The sequence below is a fragment of the Rosa rugosa genome, chromosome 2, assembly GCF_958449725.1.
Source record: "Rosa rugosa chromosome 2, drRosRugo1.1, whole genome shotgun sequence".
Classification (NCBI taxonomy): Eukaryota; Viridiplantae; Streptophyta; class Magnoliopsida; order Rosales; family Rosaceae; genus Rosa; species Rosa rugosa.
The window spans coordinates 41,603,558-41,619,720 of NC_084821.1; the positions used below are offsets into that span (position 1 = coordinate 41,603,558).

At 37.6% G+C, this 16,163-nt stretch overlaps 1 pseudogene; it reads left to right on the plus strand.

The window, feature by feature from the left end:
• Nucleotides 1-16,163, plus strand: part of LOC133730770 (DNA-directed RNA polymerases IV and V subunit 2-like) — a 34,242-nt pseudogene that overhangs the window by 304 nt on the left and 17,775 nt on the right.

The window sequence follows — 16,163 nt, forward strand, 5'->3', positions numbered from 1 at the left end:
GGGATTGCAATCCCAAGATTTCTGCTGTGTTGCTGGGATTATGGGATTATGTTATGCGGCTAGGATCAAGAATCCTATGTTTAGCATTTACTATTTTGTTTGGTTCTAAAGGATTTGAGCTCTCTCTCTTCTTCACTTACCCGTATTAAGAGTTAGGCTGTTAGGCATGAATTTTGGTCCCAAGTCCAAAATTATCAACAAGCCTAAAACTAATAACGAGCCTCATGCAATTCCGTTACCTTCCACACCACACCCATTCTTGTAAGCCCCAAGTGCGTGAATGTGGCTTCGGTCCACGTGCGTGGCGTGATGTTTGCGGGTTTAATTTGCCTCGAAATATGAGTTGGGCTTAAAGCATGAATTGGGCTTGTTAGCTGGAAATTTGGGTGTCAACAAGAATCATCTCACTTCAAAGGGAATTCTACCCATAATCAGGGAACCAAATCCGGAGCTCGTATTTGAGCGCACGACTATAAGACATGCTCAAGCTCTCATCTTGATGCGACGACACATGGATAAATCACTCCGTTTGGAGTACATGTCGATCAGAGATGCAAGAGAATTATGGGTAGCGCTTGAAGAGCGTTTGAAATATGTTGGATTAAGTGCGTTGCTTAATTGACTAAGTAAAGGGAAGTAAAATAAGGGACATTGGTTGCGTTGATCTTTGTTTCTTGGTTGATGATGTTCCATGGTAATTGACAAGATTAAGGGATGCATGAATATGTTGTTCTTGAATTGTTCTTGATAAGTTGTTCTTCGAAAATTCTTCTTTTCCCACCTTTGTATAGAAACGATTTTAATCTTTTATTTGTTTTCGAAAATTTATGTTTTTCAATCTTCAAAAACCCCCCAATCTTTATGTTATGTGTTTTTGTATATTTGTAAATAATTAAAATTAACTTAGAGTTATTAGGTAGCATGTTCATATAAATAAGAAATAATAAAATAAAATAAAATGTTTTTAAAAATTCGTGAATAGTGTCTCCGTGAATAGTAAATATGTGTTAGTGTTTTCTAGGAATTAATTTAGTGTTTTTTAGGAGTTTGTTTTGTGTTTTTTAGGTGTTCCTAAATTTTAGGGATGCTTTGGTGTTTTTTAGGAAAAGTAGTTAGAGTTAGTTTTGACTTAGGATTTCTTGTTTGACTTGGTCAATAATATGTATCCTTGTTGTATATGGATTCCCTATGTGATATGGATTTGTAATTGTGTATAAATAGGAGTGGGATTTCCAAAACCTTTTCTAACTTGTATTCTCTCTTCTTTTCGAATTGTCTATATATACTTGTATATTTTTGTTGTTCTCTCATAATCCTTTTCTCTCTAATTTCGTGTGATATATGTATGTGTTCTCTCTAACTCTTTGTTGTTTCTAATTTTAAGCATGCTTGTATTTGTAAACTTGTAATATTTTCATAAAAACTTGTATATTGTATCTTTGATTTCGTAAATTGTATATTCTTTTCTTTAATTTGTTTCTCACATGTTAGCACCCTCAATCCCCGGTTTAGAACGATCCCTGCTTACTCTATACTAACGCTCGACATTTTCAGGGTTTAAATTGGCGATGCTTTTGCACGTATCAATTTTTGGCGTTCCCCCACACTTAGCTTTTGCTAGTCCCTTAGCAAAATCAACATAACAAACCAAAAAGACTACAAAACAAAAACAAAGAAAAAGACTAACGAAAATAAACTAAGTATGGAAACGAAAAACACTAAAACACAAAGACTCAAAAACATTGACACACAAATGACTTCTACGCCCTTTAACATATTGTCTCAGCAATCTCATACTTTCAAGTCACCAAGATTAGCACTTAACCAAGTATCACATCTTCAAGATATTCAAGAGCTAATTACAACATATAATCCACATATAAGCATGTAAGACTTGGGAGTAAACAATTGTGATGGGGGGAGCTCAACACACTTCAAACAAGTCATGATTCAAACCTCACATAGGTATATCACTCTTTCTTCTCTCAGATTCAAGGCTCATGCTTAAAAGCTTATCACTCAAGTATATGTGAAAGATTACGAAGTAGATCACATACATAAGAAACGAAAGCATATATATATTTTTCTTAAAGATCTCATGAAAGATATTAACCACATGCACGAATGAACCCAAGCCATAAGTTCAACAGTTATAACTCATCTCCACATCAAAGGCTGTCCCATCTTAAGGATCAAAGAGGTCTTACAATTAAGGGTTGTAATGGGGCCAAGGCTTAAGGTTAAAAGAAACGAAGGGATAGGAAAATCACAAAGTATCCTAAAAACCTAGTAGAGCACTTGTAGACGTAGAGAGACTGTCTTTGAAATCCACCATGTGCATAGCAAAACGTCATGTCTTCCTTTGGGCTTATAAAAGGGCCATGTGTCATCATGTTGGGCCCAAACTTCATTCTAACCTTCTTTTGAACAAGTGTGAATCGGACAAAGACCAAATTCTTCAACAATGGGCCTTCAATTTAAAGTAAACTCCAAATCCACTAAGTATATGGGACTAAAATCCATAGAACTTAAACAATAATAACACATTTTTTCTTTTAATTGCCGAAATATTCTTTCTTTCTTTTTTTTCACGATTTCTTTTTCTTTTCTTTTTTTTTTCTTTCGGCAATTACTTACAAATATTCATATGGACAAGTCTACCCCCACACTTGAACTTCTTCATGCCTTCAAAATTCATCCTTGACGCCAAAACTCCAAGCAAAGTCTCGAAAATATGCTCCACTAAGTCCTTAGAACAAAGGGTAAAGATATAACTATACTAGGGTTAAGGTTAAGGAATTTTGAGGGTGATGAAAGAAAAGGCTTAATGTAGGCTCAAATGGGTTAAACTAGGGGAGTCCCGCGACGGGCACAAATGGGGACACAGGCTTTATTTGGCAATGGTGGTAAAATCCTAAGTAAGTTACCTTTATCCTTTCCAGAATCAGGGACATGTATTGATAAAAGTCTCAACAAGCATAAAAGTGAATTCTAGCATTCTCTAGTCTATTAAACTTAATCTATGGCATGTAATCAATCAAGATGAAAGAATAATGAGATCAACAAAATCATCGCCAAGAAAATAAGAGTATAATCATTTTTTCATTAATCACTCAACAAAGAAAGGGCACATGGCTCAAATTCTCACTAGGGTTATTATGAATCACCACTTATCTTCCACATGTTCATATTCTGTACCAAAGTTACGCATGCACCATATCTACTACACATTCATATGCTTTTCATAAGTCATAATTAACCAAAGAATAACATCAAACATTATCTCAATCTTGTGATCCTCTTTTAGCCTTAATTTCAGAGATATAAGCACATCCTAGACAGTTAAAAGGGCATCCTAAGACTCAAAACACAAAACAAAAACAAAAGAAAATTTTTTATTTTTTTTTAATTTTTTTGTGAACAGTGACGATTTATTATTAAAGTGACGAAAATAATTTTTTTTTTTTTTGTTTTTTTTTTTTTAAGACCACAAAACTAGCTATCTAAAAACAAAGTGAATCGTTAAACCCTTCCCCCACACTTAAATCATGCATTGTCCTCAATGTATAAACAATTATAAAGCATGCAAAGCATCAATCAAGCATAGAAGAATAGTTAACGCAACAAATCCTAAAAGAAAAGCAAAGTTGACGAAAATAAAAGAGAAAAGAAGAGTTCAAGAAAGCAAATCTGCGTTGATGGCTCCTCCACAGCTACGGATGGAATGGGTTGCCTCCCATGCAGCGCTTAATGTTTAAAGTCTTTCAGCCTAGACTTGTAGCTCCATTTATTCCAATGTATACACACAACAAAAGATCACAAGTATGGATATATACAAGACCAACGAAATTTTATGTATATATTTACAACTTTTACAATTTTTACAATCTTTTAAGTAGTTAACTCCAATAAGGAATCGTGAATCAAGGTATAGACACACGGCCCAAAGATTCTAATTTTAATACAAGTCTCCCTTCCCTTTATCTTTTGGTAACTCTTTTCACACAGAGCCAGGTAGTAGAGGAACGATTTTGGCGGAGCTCAGCTCACTTAATTAGCAGGGGACGAGAGACCCTTTGCTAGCACCTCTCATATCCAATCAACCTAGACACCCTATGCTAATAAGGTGCGCCTACTTGATAAAGAAAACTTTGACAAGTATTAACAAGAGAATATTTCATCTAGTCCATTATGACTCACAACTTCTTACCAAACCCAACTATTCTCCAAAATTGTCTAAGGAATTGACTTCAATAAGACATCATGGACTATTGTTTTGGACGTGCGGCCCAAGTCCTTGCCTCCACACATATTTCTTCTCAAATCCTTTGGGCAACCTTACTGAAATGGCCAGTGCGGGGGAGGACGAACACGAGAGGTAAGAACCATTTTGGCACAAGCTACTCCCACATAGTGGTTTACGCTCGTTTGTATGCCTTTCTGGATTCAAAACCCATCATGAGCGTTGTCCCCTTCCTAGTCACCATCTCACATAGGCTATACTTACTTAGATAAGAGAAAACCTAAGTGCAAGACATTTTTCAAGTGTTAACAAAAGCCGCCCTCAACCTTAAGAGACCTGAATCAGGCACTAATAAGGGGTTAAGGCTAATGTCAACAAAAGAGACTTCACCTATTCCATAATAGTTCATAATCCCTTACCAAAATCATACCTTAGTGGCGTTTTCATCACATGAAGACTTTTCAATCCCCGGCAACGGCGCCAAAAATTGATACGTGCAAAAGCATCGCCAATTTAAACCCTGAAAATGTCGAGCGTTAGTATAGAGTAAGCAGGGATCGTTCTAAACCGGGGATTGAGGGTGCTAACATGTGAGAAACAAATTAAAGAAAAGAATATACAATTTACGAAATCAAAGATACAATATACAAGTTTTTATGAAAATATTACAAGTTTACAAATACAAGCATGCTTAAAATTAGAAACAACAAAGAGTTAGAGAGAACACATACATATATCACACGAAATTAGAGAGAAAAGGATTATGAGAGAACAACAAAAATATACAAGTATATATAGACAATTCGAAAAGAAGAGAGAATACAAGTTAGAAAAGGTTTTGGAAATCCCACTCCTATTTATACACAATTACAAATCCATATCACATAGGGAATCCATATACAACAAGGATACATATTATTGACCAAGTCAAACAAGAAATCCTAAGTCAAAACTAACTCTAACTACTTTTCCTAAAAAACACCAAAGCATCCCTAAAATTTAGGAACACACCTAAAAAACACAAAACAAACTCCTAAAAAACACTAAATTAATTCCTAGAAAACACTAACACATATTTACTATTCACGGAGACACTATTCACGAATTTTTAAAAACATTTTATTTTATTTTATTATTTCTTATTTATATGAACATGCTACCTAATAACTCTAAGTTAATTTTAATTATTTACAAATATACAAAAACACATAACATAAAGATTGGGGGGTTTTTGAAGATTGAAAAACATAAATTTTCGAAAACAAATAAAAGATTAAAATCGTTTCTATACAAAGGTGGGAAAAGAAGAATTTTCGAAGAACAACTTATCAAGAACAATTCAAGAACAACATATTCATGCATCCCGTAATCTTGTCAATTACCATGGAACATCATCAACCAAGAAACAAAGATCAACGCAACCAATGTCCCTTATTTTACTTCCCTTTACTTAGTCAATTAAGCAACGCACTTAATCCAACATATTTCAAACGCAGGTATCACACAATCAACGCAAGTCATGATCTCATGCATTCGAATCATTAAGAACAAGTGAAAGTTTGGTCAATGAACATGCAAATCCAAGTACTCAACGCAAGTCAATTCATCACATGCATAATCTGATCTCGACCTTTGTCCAAAGCCTTTACTACCATATTGAATTAGGGTCACAACGCATGAACCTAATTACTAGCTCCAATTACATGCAATCATCCTAAGCGTGCACTCAAAGAACAAAAACATGCAAAAGTTATCTATAAAACAAAATCAGATTATCAATCCATATTTCGGCAACCTACAAGCATCAAAGACACACAAACACATCAATCATTAAAAAGAACATCAAAATAGCATCCAAAAATCAGAAAGTTAACTCATGGTTTCGGTTTTACACAAAGAAAATCAAAACATAAATTTCTATCTAACAAGTCATAAAACCGAGAAGAATACATATGAAAGGTGGTATGAACAACCCTTAGTTACGTCCCAAGGTCCAACGCAGATCCAAGGCGGTGGCACAAAGTGAAGATCATGGCAAAGATGGAGGATGGCACGGCTAGGAACTTGCAAGATGCGAAAACCTGAAACTCAAGAGCAAACCGGTGAGAAACGAAATTGTGGAGAATAATGTGTGTCTACCCCTGAACTTCATACACACAAGGTATATATAGGAAGACGTCCAAAGCACTCCCAATTCGTTTCTACTTGGTTTCTCCAAAGTTGTGTTGATTTAGGACTTCTTTGGCACAAAGCAGATTTTCGGTAGTCTTGACCTCAGTGTACTAAAACGGCCATAACTTCTACTAGAATATAGATATCGCCGAGATGTAAAATGTTCTGGAAACTAGACATCTGTAGCTTTCCAACCATATGAAGATCATAATTTTCTGAGCTCTGAGAGATTAATGGCACTCCGTTGAAGTTGACTGATCTGCACAGGCAGTAATCCGAATCTGAAATGGATTTGACTTTAAAGCATAACTTGTGTCCATTTAGGTTTTCCTTCACATCACATGCCTTTCACATGTCTTCCACGCCACTTCTAGATGCTTCATGAATACTCCTTAAGCTCTCCTAGCTTCCACAGGTCTCCAAGTGCAAGTAGAACTCCATATGCAAGTAGGTTTCCTAGTCAAATACTGCTTCCTTTTCTGCGAGATATTCTGGACTCTTCTGGAACCTTCTTGAGTAATCCTTATCCAACAGGGACTCCTTATCACAATAGGTTTCCTTATCTGAGTAGAATTGGGTTTCCTTGTCCAAGTAGAACTCCTAGTCCAAGTCAGCTTCAGACTCCTACTCCAACTGGGATTCCTTCTCCTAGTCAAACTGGGATTCCTTCTCCTAGTCAAACTGGGAGAACTTCCATTTCTTCATTTCTTTCCATTTATGCGCCACTTGTGCCTTCCTTAGCCATTTTGGACTTTGAGACTCCATTTACACCTACAAAACACTAACTAAGTTAAATTGATCAAGATAAAGGAAATAACTTAGCAAAATATAGGGTTTAAACATTATAAACGTCGCATTTTATGCTCCTATCAGAGCGTTTTGGCAATGTCCAAGATTCCCTCATCCCCGACTTGAAGGTCCAATGGAGCAATTTTTGTTTTGCCGACTTCAAGTCCGTTGCTAAATATAATTCAGAAGCTCTTTGCCTACAATCCATGTTGAGATTCTGTGGACAACCTGTCACCGAGCAAGAGCTAATTGAGAAAACTCTCTCTACCTTCCCCGTCTCAGCAATTTTGGTTTCAAAGCAATACAGAGGTGAATACAGTGCTAGACGGATCACGAGGTTTCATCAGCTAATTAATGTCATGTCTGTAGCTGAGAAACATGATAACATCCTCGTGAAGAATTATAATTCAAGGCCCGTTGGGACTAAGAGAGTTCCTGAGGCGAATTATAATGCACCTAAAGGGTGCAAGGAGCGGAATCCTAAGAATAAGGGACATGCTGGACGTGTGGGTCCATATGACTGCCCTAAAAAGGAAGGAAACCTCCAAAATGGAGCAGGAACACGTGGCAAACATGCCACACGTGGGAGACGTGGCCATGGTGGTGGCGCCAATCCCCCTAGGGGACGTCCACAACGTGCACAAGGTACGTGCACCTCAATTGAAGGGAGGCAACCACAATGACGTGTGTCATCGATGTTGATCAAGTGAGTATTAGTTCAAACAATGTAAAACAAGCAATCAATTAGTTGCATGATACAAGGCATATAGGGACCTGAGAGAGCAAGAAGTCTATCTTGCCGAAGAAGGAGATGATGGTGATGACAATGATGTCAATCTCACTATAACGGACTTCAAATCTGACAAAGAAGTGCACAAGGATGCCGCAGATTTTGATTAGAATAGTCTCTCTCTTTTTTTCAAGAATTATGTAATGGCAATTATGCCTTAATCAATAAATGACATTTTGTATTAACTCTTTCTCACTAGGCTCATCCAAGATTAATTGTGATGTCTATGAAATGTTTGAACTGAGAGAACGGTTTTAAAAGTGAGCACTGCTCCACCAAAATCTCGCCTTACCTTACTTGGTCACAACCAAATTGGAGTTACCGAACGGATTGAGTGAATACAATTTGTCTACGTTTGATTTTTATTTTGGATCGAATTTGGTCAAGAAACTTTGATGTAATCATTGGATATTTTATTAATAAAGTATCGATTTATTTTTTGAATGTCTTGGACATATTTTAATTTTGAACTTTATTATTTTTCAGTATGTTTCCCAGAGAGCTAGAATGCCTCGTGGATAGTGCAACCTCACATACTATACTTTGAAATAGGCAACTCTTCTCATGGATGACGCCTACTCGATATTCTGTGACTATAATGGCTGGATCATCTAAATTGATTCATGGTAGAGGACCAGCCCAATTTATGTTGCCAAATGGCACAACTATTAATGTTACCGAAACTCTTTATGCTCCTAGGACTGGAAGAACCCTATTGAGTTTCAAAGATATAAGAGCCAATGGTTTTCATGTGGAAACACATTGTGAGAATGGACAAGAGTTCCTTGGCATCACCTCTAATGACTACGGACATAAACGAGTATTAGAGAAACTTATGTGTCGCTCTAGTGGGTTGTATGCAACCACTATTCGAATTATTGAATCCAACCATGTCATGAGAGATGACTTATGGGATTTTGACACATATAGGCTTTGGCATAACCGTTTTGGGACATCCCGGTTGTGATATGATGATCCGTATATTAAAAACTTCACACGGATATCCATTCCTTAGAACGAAGAGAAGTAAAACTCGAATTTTGAACCATAAAGAAGCATCTGTGCCTCACGGCGCCATTCCTATGCAAGTTCGGCCATCAAAGGCCGGCACCGCTTTCCGCCTGCGGCCCAATAGTGACATTGACACCACACGTGCTTCCTTGCTTCAAAATTCTACTTCTAAAGTCCATTGTGACTTCATGGCTCAACCAAAATCCTCATTGGTTGTATCAAAGCCCATCTTTCATTCTGCAAAGCCTGCTCTTTAGCAAAATTAGGATCAAGACCATCCCATGCAAAGGACACTAAAGAAAACATACCATTCTTGCAAAGAATCCAAGGTGATATTTGTGGACCTATTCAACCACCTTGCGGACCATTTAGATATTTGATGGTGTTACATGTCATGCTATTGTCCACAAGGAATGCTACATTTGCTAAACTCCTAGCACAAATTATTAAGTTAAGGGCTCACCACCCTGATCATCCTATTAAGTCTATAAGATTTGACAATGCTGGGGAGTTTACATCAAAAACTTTTGATGATTATTGCATGTCCATTGGGATTGAAGTTGAACATCAAGTTCCTCATGTTCACACCCAAAATGGTCTCGCAAAAGCTGCCATTAAACGACTACAAATGGTTGCTAGAGCATTGGTTATGCACACCAATCTCCCTATTTCTGCTTGGGGCTATGCAATATTGTATGCAGCTGTGCTTATTCGTTTGAGACCCACTGCCACTCAACCCTTTTCTGCGTCCCAGATGGTGACTGGGTATGAGCCTGATGTCTCACACTTACGCATATTCGGGTGTGCAGTTTATGTGCCAATAGCGCCGCCACAGCGCACTAAAATGGGTCCTCAAAGACGATTATGCATTTATGTTGGATATGACTCTCCAACTATTATCCGCTACTTAGAACCCTTGACAGGGAATATTTGCGGATTGTCACTTTGATGAGACAGTCTTCTCGACGTTAAGGGGAGATAAGAACATAAATGTTCAACAGGAACGACATAAATTGTCGTGGTCTGTCCCCACTTTGTCTCATCTTGATCTTTGAACCGCACAGTCTGAAATTGATGTGCCGAGAATTCTCGATCTTCATAACGTAGCAGATTCGATGCCTGATGCGTTTTCTGATATCGCTAAAGTGACGAGATCACACATATCTGCTGCAAACGTGCTTGCAAGGATTGATGTCCCTAAAATTAGAGGACATGACGGCATCTCAAGGGAACTTGAGCATGGCGCCAACGTCCCCTCCTATGGTGATGTTATGGCTAGGCCCATGGCTCTTGCCAGGAAGCGCGGGAGGCCCAAAGGTTTGATGGATTCTCACCCAAGAAAGAAAGCGAGTTTGGCACAAAATAATCCATTAATCATCAATGTAAATAATCAATCTCATGAGAATATTCCGGATTATGGTTATGTCCAAGAGACATCATTGGGGGACACTCCAATGTCAGAACCAATTCCAAAGAATAGGGAGATATCCATGAATTACACTAGTGTACATGAGATGATGAATAGAAACTCTATTTCTATTGATGATGCCTTTGCATATTCTGTTGCAAAAGGAATTATAGAGTATGATGATATCGAACCTCTCACTGTTGAAGAATGTCAACGAAGAGCGGATTGGCCTAAATAGAAAGATGTGATCCGGGCTGAATTAGATTCACTAGCAAAGAGACAGGTATTTGGGCCTATAACGCAGACACCCCAAAATGTAAAGCCTGTTGGTCATAAATGGGCATTTGTTAGAAAGCGTAATGAGAAAAATGAGGTTGTTAGATATAAAGCCCGCCTTGTGGCCTAAGGTTTCTCACAACGCCCTGGAATCAACTACGAGGAGACATATTCTCCCGTAATGGACGTTATAACATTCCGCTACCTTGTCAGTTTGGTAGTTTCATAAAAATTTGACATGCAGCTTATGGATGTGGTTACAACATATCTTTATGGGGATCTAGATTCAGAGATATATATGAAGGTTTCAGATGGACTTCAATTACCCAAATCCAGTGACTCTAAACCACGGAGAGCATTTTCAATAAGATTAAAATGCTCACTATATGGATTAAAACAATCCGGACGGATGTGGTATAACCGTCTAAGTGACTACTTGATTGGGAAGGGATATATTAACAATGAAATATGCCCATGCGTGTTCATTAAAAGAACAAGTTTCGGATTTGCAATTCTAGCAGTTTATGTCGATGACATGAACCTAATTGGAATTCTAGATGAGTTAAAGGAAACTGCTAAGTATTTGAAATCCGAATTTGAGATGAAAGATCTTGGGAAAACACGGTTTTTTCTCGGTTTAGAACTCGAGCACCGTAGTGATGGGATTTTGATCCATCAGTCTGCATATACTCAGAAAATTCTAAGGCGCTTTAATGAAGATAAAGCAAAGCCTGTGAGTACTCCCATGATTAGCCGTAGTCTTGAGCCCGGAAAAGATCCATTTCGTCCAAAGGATGAGGACGAAGAATTATTAGAGGTCGAAGTGCTCTATTTAATTGCAATAGGCGCATTATTGTACTTAGCTCAATGCACAAGACCGGACATCTCATTCGCAGTGAACTTGTTAGCTAGACATAGCTCTGTGCCAACATGCCGCCATTGGATTGGTGTAAAGACAATCTTTCATTATTTAAAAGGTACGATTGATATGGGCTTGTTTTATCCCTACATAGAGAAAATGAATGACGAAAGTTTGGGATCGAACCCCAGAAGGCAAAAAGCCGCCGTCCATAATACAATAACCGGCCAAGTAGCCAGCGCCGGCGCCCCTCCATCAAAATGACAATGATGTTTTGATGGGTTTTGCTGATGCAGGGTATCTCTCTGACCCTCACAATAAAGGTCGCTCCCAAACAATTTATGTCTTTACCATGGGAAGCACTGCAATATCTTGGAGGTCTACAAAACAGACTCTTGTTGCTACTTCCTCAAATCATGCAGAGATTATTGCTCTACATGAAGCCGTGCGTGAATGCATATGGCTAAGGTCTGTAATTAGACATATTCGAGGAACTTGTGGTTTGAAGTCTACCACAGAGGAACCCACATTCATTTATGAAGATCATTTAGTTTGTATTGAACAAATGAAGTTAGATTTCATCAAGGGCGACAACACCAAGCATATATCGCCTAAATTCTTTTATAATTAGCAACAACAATCACTTCTAAAGATTGAAGTGAATCAAATCCGATCAGAGGATAATGTAGCAGACTTATTCACTAAGTCGTTACCTAAATCCACCTTCGAGAAACATGTGAAGAGCATCGGATTAAGAAAGCTATCCGAACTCCCATGATTGTAGCAATCAGGGGGAGATATCGATATCAGGGGGAGGTATGATGTCTCTTCATGTTCGATCTCGAAGAGTGAAGGACGTGTTGTACTTTTTTTCTCCTCCTCGAGGTTGTTTTTGTCCCACAGGGTTTTTCACTCGAGCAAGGTTTTTAACGAGACAATGATTAAAGCGTCACCACCAAGTTTGAGCAAGAGGGAGTGTTGAAGAATGTTGACATTTAGTGTGCCTTGTCAAACTAGAATTAGTTCTATGATTGTAATAGGAGAGAAGGTTCTAGAATTCCTAGTCCTATTCGGAATAGTTTTCCTTGTATCATTAGAATATGTACTTTGTAATCCATATATTTTTTTAATTTTATTTTTATGTACAGGTATATACTCAAAATCTTGTCAGAAGTGAAAAATTTAAAACTGGGAAAGAACAATGTCTTGACAAGCAGATTGTGACTATAGAGAGTGGAGATGTTTTTATTGGTAAGCTCCCAGTGATGGTGAAGTCTGACTTGTGTTGGTTGAAAGACGAGAGAACTGACTGTGAATTTGACTATGGAGGTTATTTTATAATCAAGGGTGCAGAGAAGGTGAGCTCAAAACTGTTTTACTCAGTTTCATGCATCAGTTATTTTCTTGAAAATCTGTCTGTGCAAATATCATAGGATTTTACTTGCGCGCTCCTTGTTGTTCGATCAATGGTACGCTAAAAGGAAGCGCATAATTTAACCCTGCATGTAGTTGTTAGTATAGAATAAGTAGGGATCATTCTAGCCGGGGATTGAGGGTACACCTGTAATTGCAAAAACAAATAAAGAATTATTAAAAGTAAAAAGTATTATTTACAAAAATAAAACAAAGAATAAAAATATATACAAGTGAACACAAAAGAGGGGGGATTTAGAATTAAAATTAAAAATTAAAATAAATAAGATAAAGAAAATGTAAAAACATATATACAAGGGTGGAACGCAAGGAATAAAGATCAAAACCATATCCATATGAATGAAATCCAATTACAATTCCTATAGTTGATTTTCTATGTCATGAGAAATAAGTTGACCATGTGAAACGCTAATAAGCAAACGATTTCCCATTTTTTACTTTCCTTCAATATTTAATCTAAGTGAAAGCACCTAAATTAAACCTATTGAACATGCAATCATAGTCTAGAAAGCTAGCTACTCAAGAACACATTCAATGCATGAAGAACAAAGAAAGGATGTCAACCAAAGTGCACAACCTAGTATGAAAAAGTTCATCTATTTGCAATCCTCCTTAATTGATTTCGACTTTTGTCCAAAGCCTTCACTACTTAAATCTAGCTCCAATTACATGCATATATCCTAAGTTGGCCACCAAAGAACACATACATATAAAAGTTTTCTATAAAACAAAATCAATTAAGCAATCTCACATAAGCAACTTAGAAATCAACATATAAAATCACAACTTTATTTCAAAACATAAAAATGGGCTTTAAACTTTGCCCTTAACGTCATGTTAACTAGAATTCATAACTCTACAAATCAAACAAAGGAAAATAAAAGCAAGTATGAAATACACCGTGAAAGATGGATGACAAGCCTTGAGACAAAGAACTTGAAGATCCTTGAAAGCAAGCAATCTTCTAGGGACGACACAAGGATGGATGGCGGATAGGATTTTGATGTATTGCATGACTTCTTCTCCTCCTTGATTGAACGCAGAGCTTCTGAAGACTAGAGAATGGAGAGAACTTTTGTGTGTAGAAAAGAATGAAAGAATTGGTGTTGAAGTTTGATGGTGTGTTAAAACATCTAGCATAGGGGGGTTTATATAGGGGGACGGCCAAGCTTCATGATCCTTTCCCAAGGAATTAATCTAATAATGCCACACAGCTTCGACCAATCACGTAGCGCCACGTCAGCTCTGCCATGTCACTCAACCAATCAAAAAGCTCCAAAATCAATCCCTAATATATTGTTGCTGATTTTCCATGATTTAATCTGATTTTATTCACAATTTTCGGCCAAATATCTAGGCATGAACCTAGACAATGTATCTGGACGCATTTTGGACCTTTTCTCCCTTAAATCTCTCCATGGCTTTATACTTAACATCCTCCCCTTGATTTTCTCTTGATTTTCACATTAAAATTGCAGATTTTATTCTCTAATTTCAGCCAACATATCTTGAGGGAATTAAGGAACGAATCTGGACTTGTTTTGAGCCTTATCTTGTTGCACAATCCCTTGAAACTCTCCCATGATTTTCTCAACATAATCTCCTTGATTTCCCATGCAAAAATCAGATTTAATCTCCCATAATATCTTCAAGTCATGTGGTCTCCTAATGCCTTCAAGTTTCCTAGCCTCATCAGGATTCCTGCGTTGACTGGGATTCCTAGTTGGACCAGGAATAATTCATTTCTTCATTTCAGCTCATTTCTGCATCCCTTCTGCCTTTAAGCTCATTTCTTCTCCATTTATTCGATGTACCGAGAAAATAGAAACTAAATTAAAAATGATTAAGTAAAGGAAATAACTAACCAAAATATGGGGAAATAACTATTAAAACATCGCATTAAAATGCTCCTATCAATCAATGCCTTTACAAAAGTTCTAACTGTGGTTTTTCTATACATAATTTTTGTGACATCTGTGGGATGCCTATTGCAGACCTTTATTGCACAAGAGCAGAGCTGTCTGAAGAGACTTCTAATTACAGATAATCAGGGGATCGCAGGAGCATATAGGTCTGAGGTCAAGCGGCATGACTAATAATAAGATCATCTAGGATCTCTCAACTTGAAAACATTGAAGGAGCAGAGAAAGTTTTGTCAGTGTACTTTATGTCAGCAGAAATCCCTGTTTGGATTTGGTTTTTCGCCCTTGGGGTTTCTTCGGACAATGAAGTTACAGATCTGATTGATTACTGCAAAGAAGATGCAAGCATTTCAAACATTCTAGGTGCCTCAGTTCGTGATGCTGACCAACGAAAAGATAACTTCAGGAGAGGGAAGAATGCTCTCAGATATGTTGAAGAGATGATAAAGAATACCACGTTTCCTCCTCGGGAAAGCATTGAAGAATGCATCAGCATGTATCTGTTCCCCAATCTCAGGGGCATGAAGCAAAAAGGCTCGGTTTCTTGGCTATATGGTGAAGTCTCTTTTACAGACCTTCAGAGGCCACAGGAAATGTGACAACATAGAAGAATTGATGAACAAGTGGTTTCACTTGGCTGGTGAGCTTCTAGAGCGAGAGCTGAAGGCGCACATAGGACATGCAGGGAGGTGCATGGCAAAGGCTTTGCAGAGAGACCTTTGTGGTGACCGTGTTGTCTGCCCGGTTGAACAATATCTAGATGCTGCAATAGTAACTAATGGCATCTCTAGAGCATTCTCAACTGGAGCGTGGAATCATCCTTTAGAGGATGTCTGGTGTGGTGGTAAATGTTGGGAAAACAAATCCACTGCAAACAATGGTAGATATGAGGAAGACACGCCTCCAAGTTCAATACACGGGGAAGGTCGGAGATGCCAGATATCCGTGAGTACCTTCTAACTTATTTTATGTTTTCTTTCATGCTTTTCTGTCAATGGCGAAACGACTGAATGCTTTAGCTCAACTATTAGTGGTCAGCTCTAGATATTTACATTTTGGCCCAAGAGTCTTCCTTGTACGTTATATTTATTGAAATGAACTAAGGACCTTCTGATAGTGAGAGACTATCAGAATCTTTACAAAATGAAATTCCTTCAGTATTATGTGCTGTCTTTTCATGTGGCAAAAAAATTATTCACAAATAGAGTCCTAGACCTATTAAGTTTCTTATCTTGGTTATAAATGGACAAATTAGATGT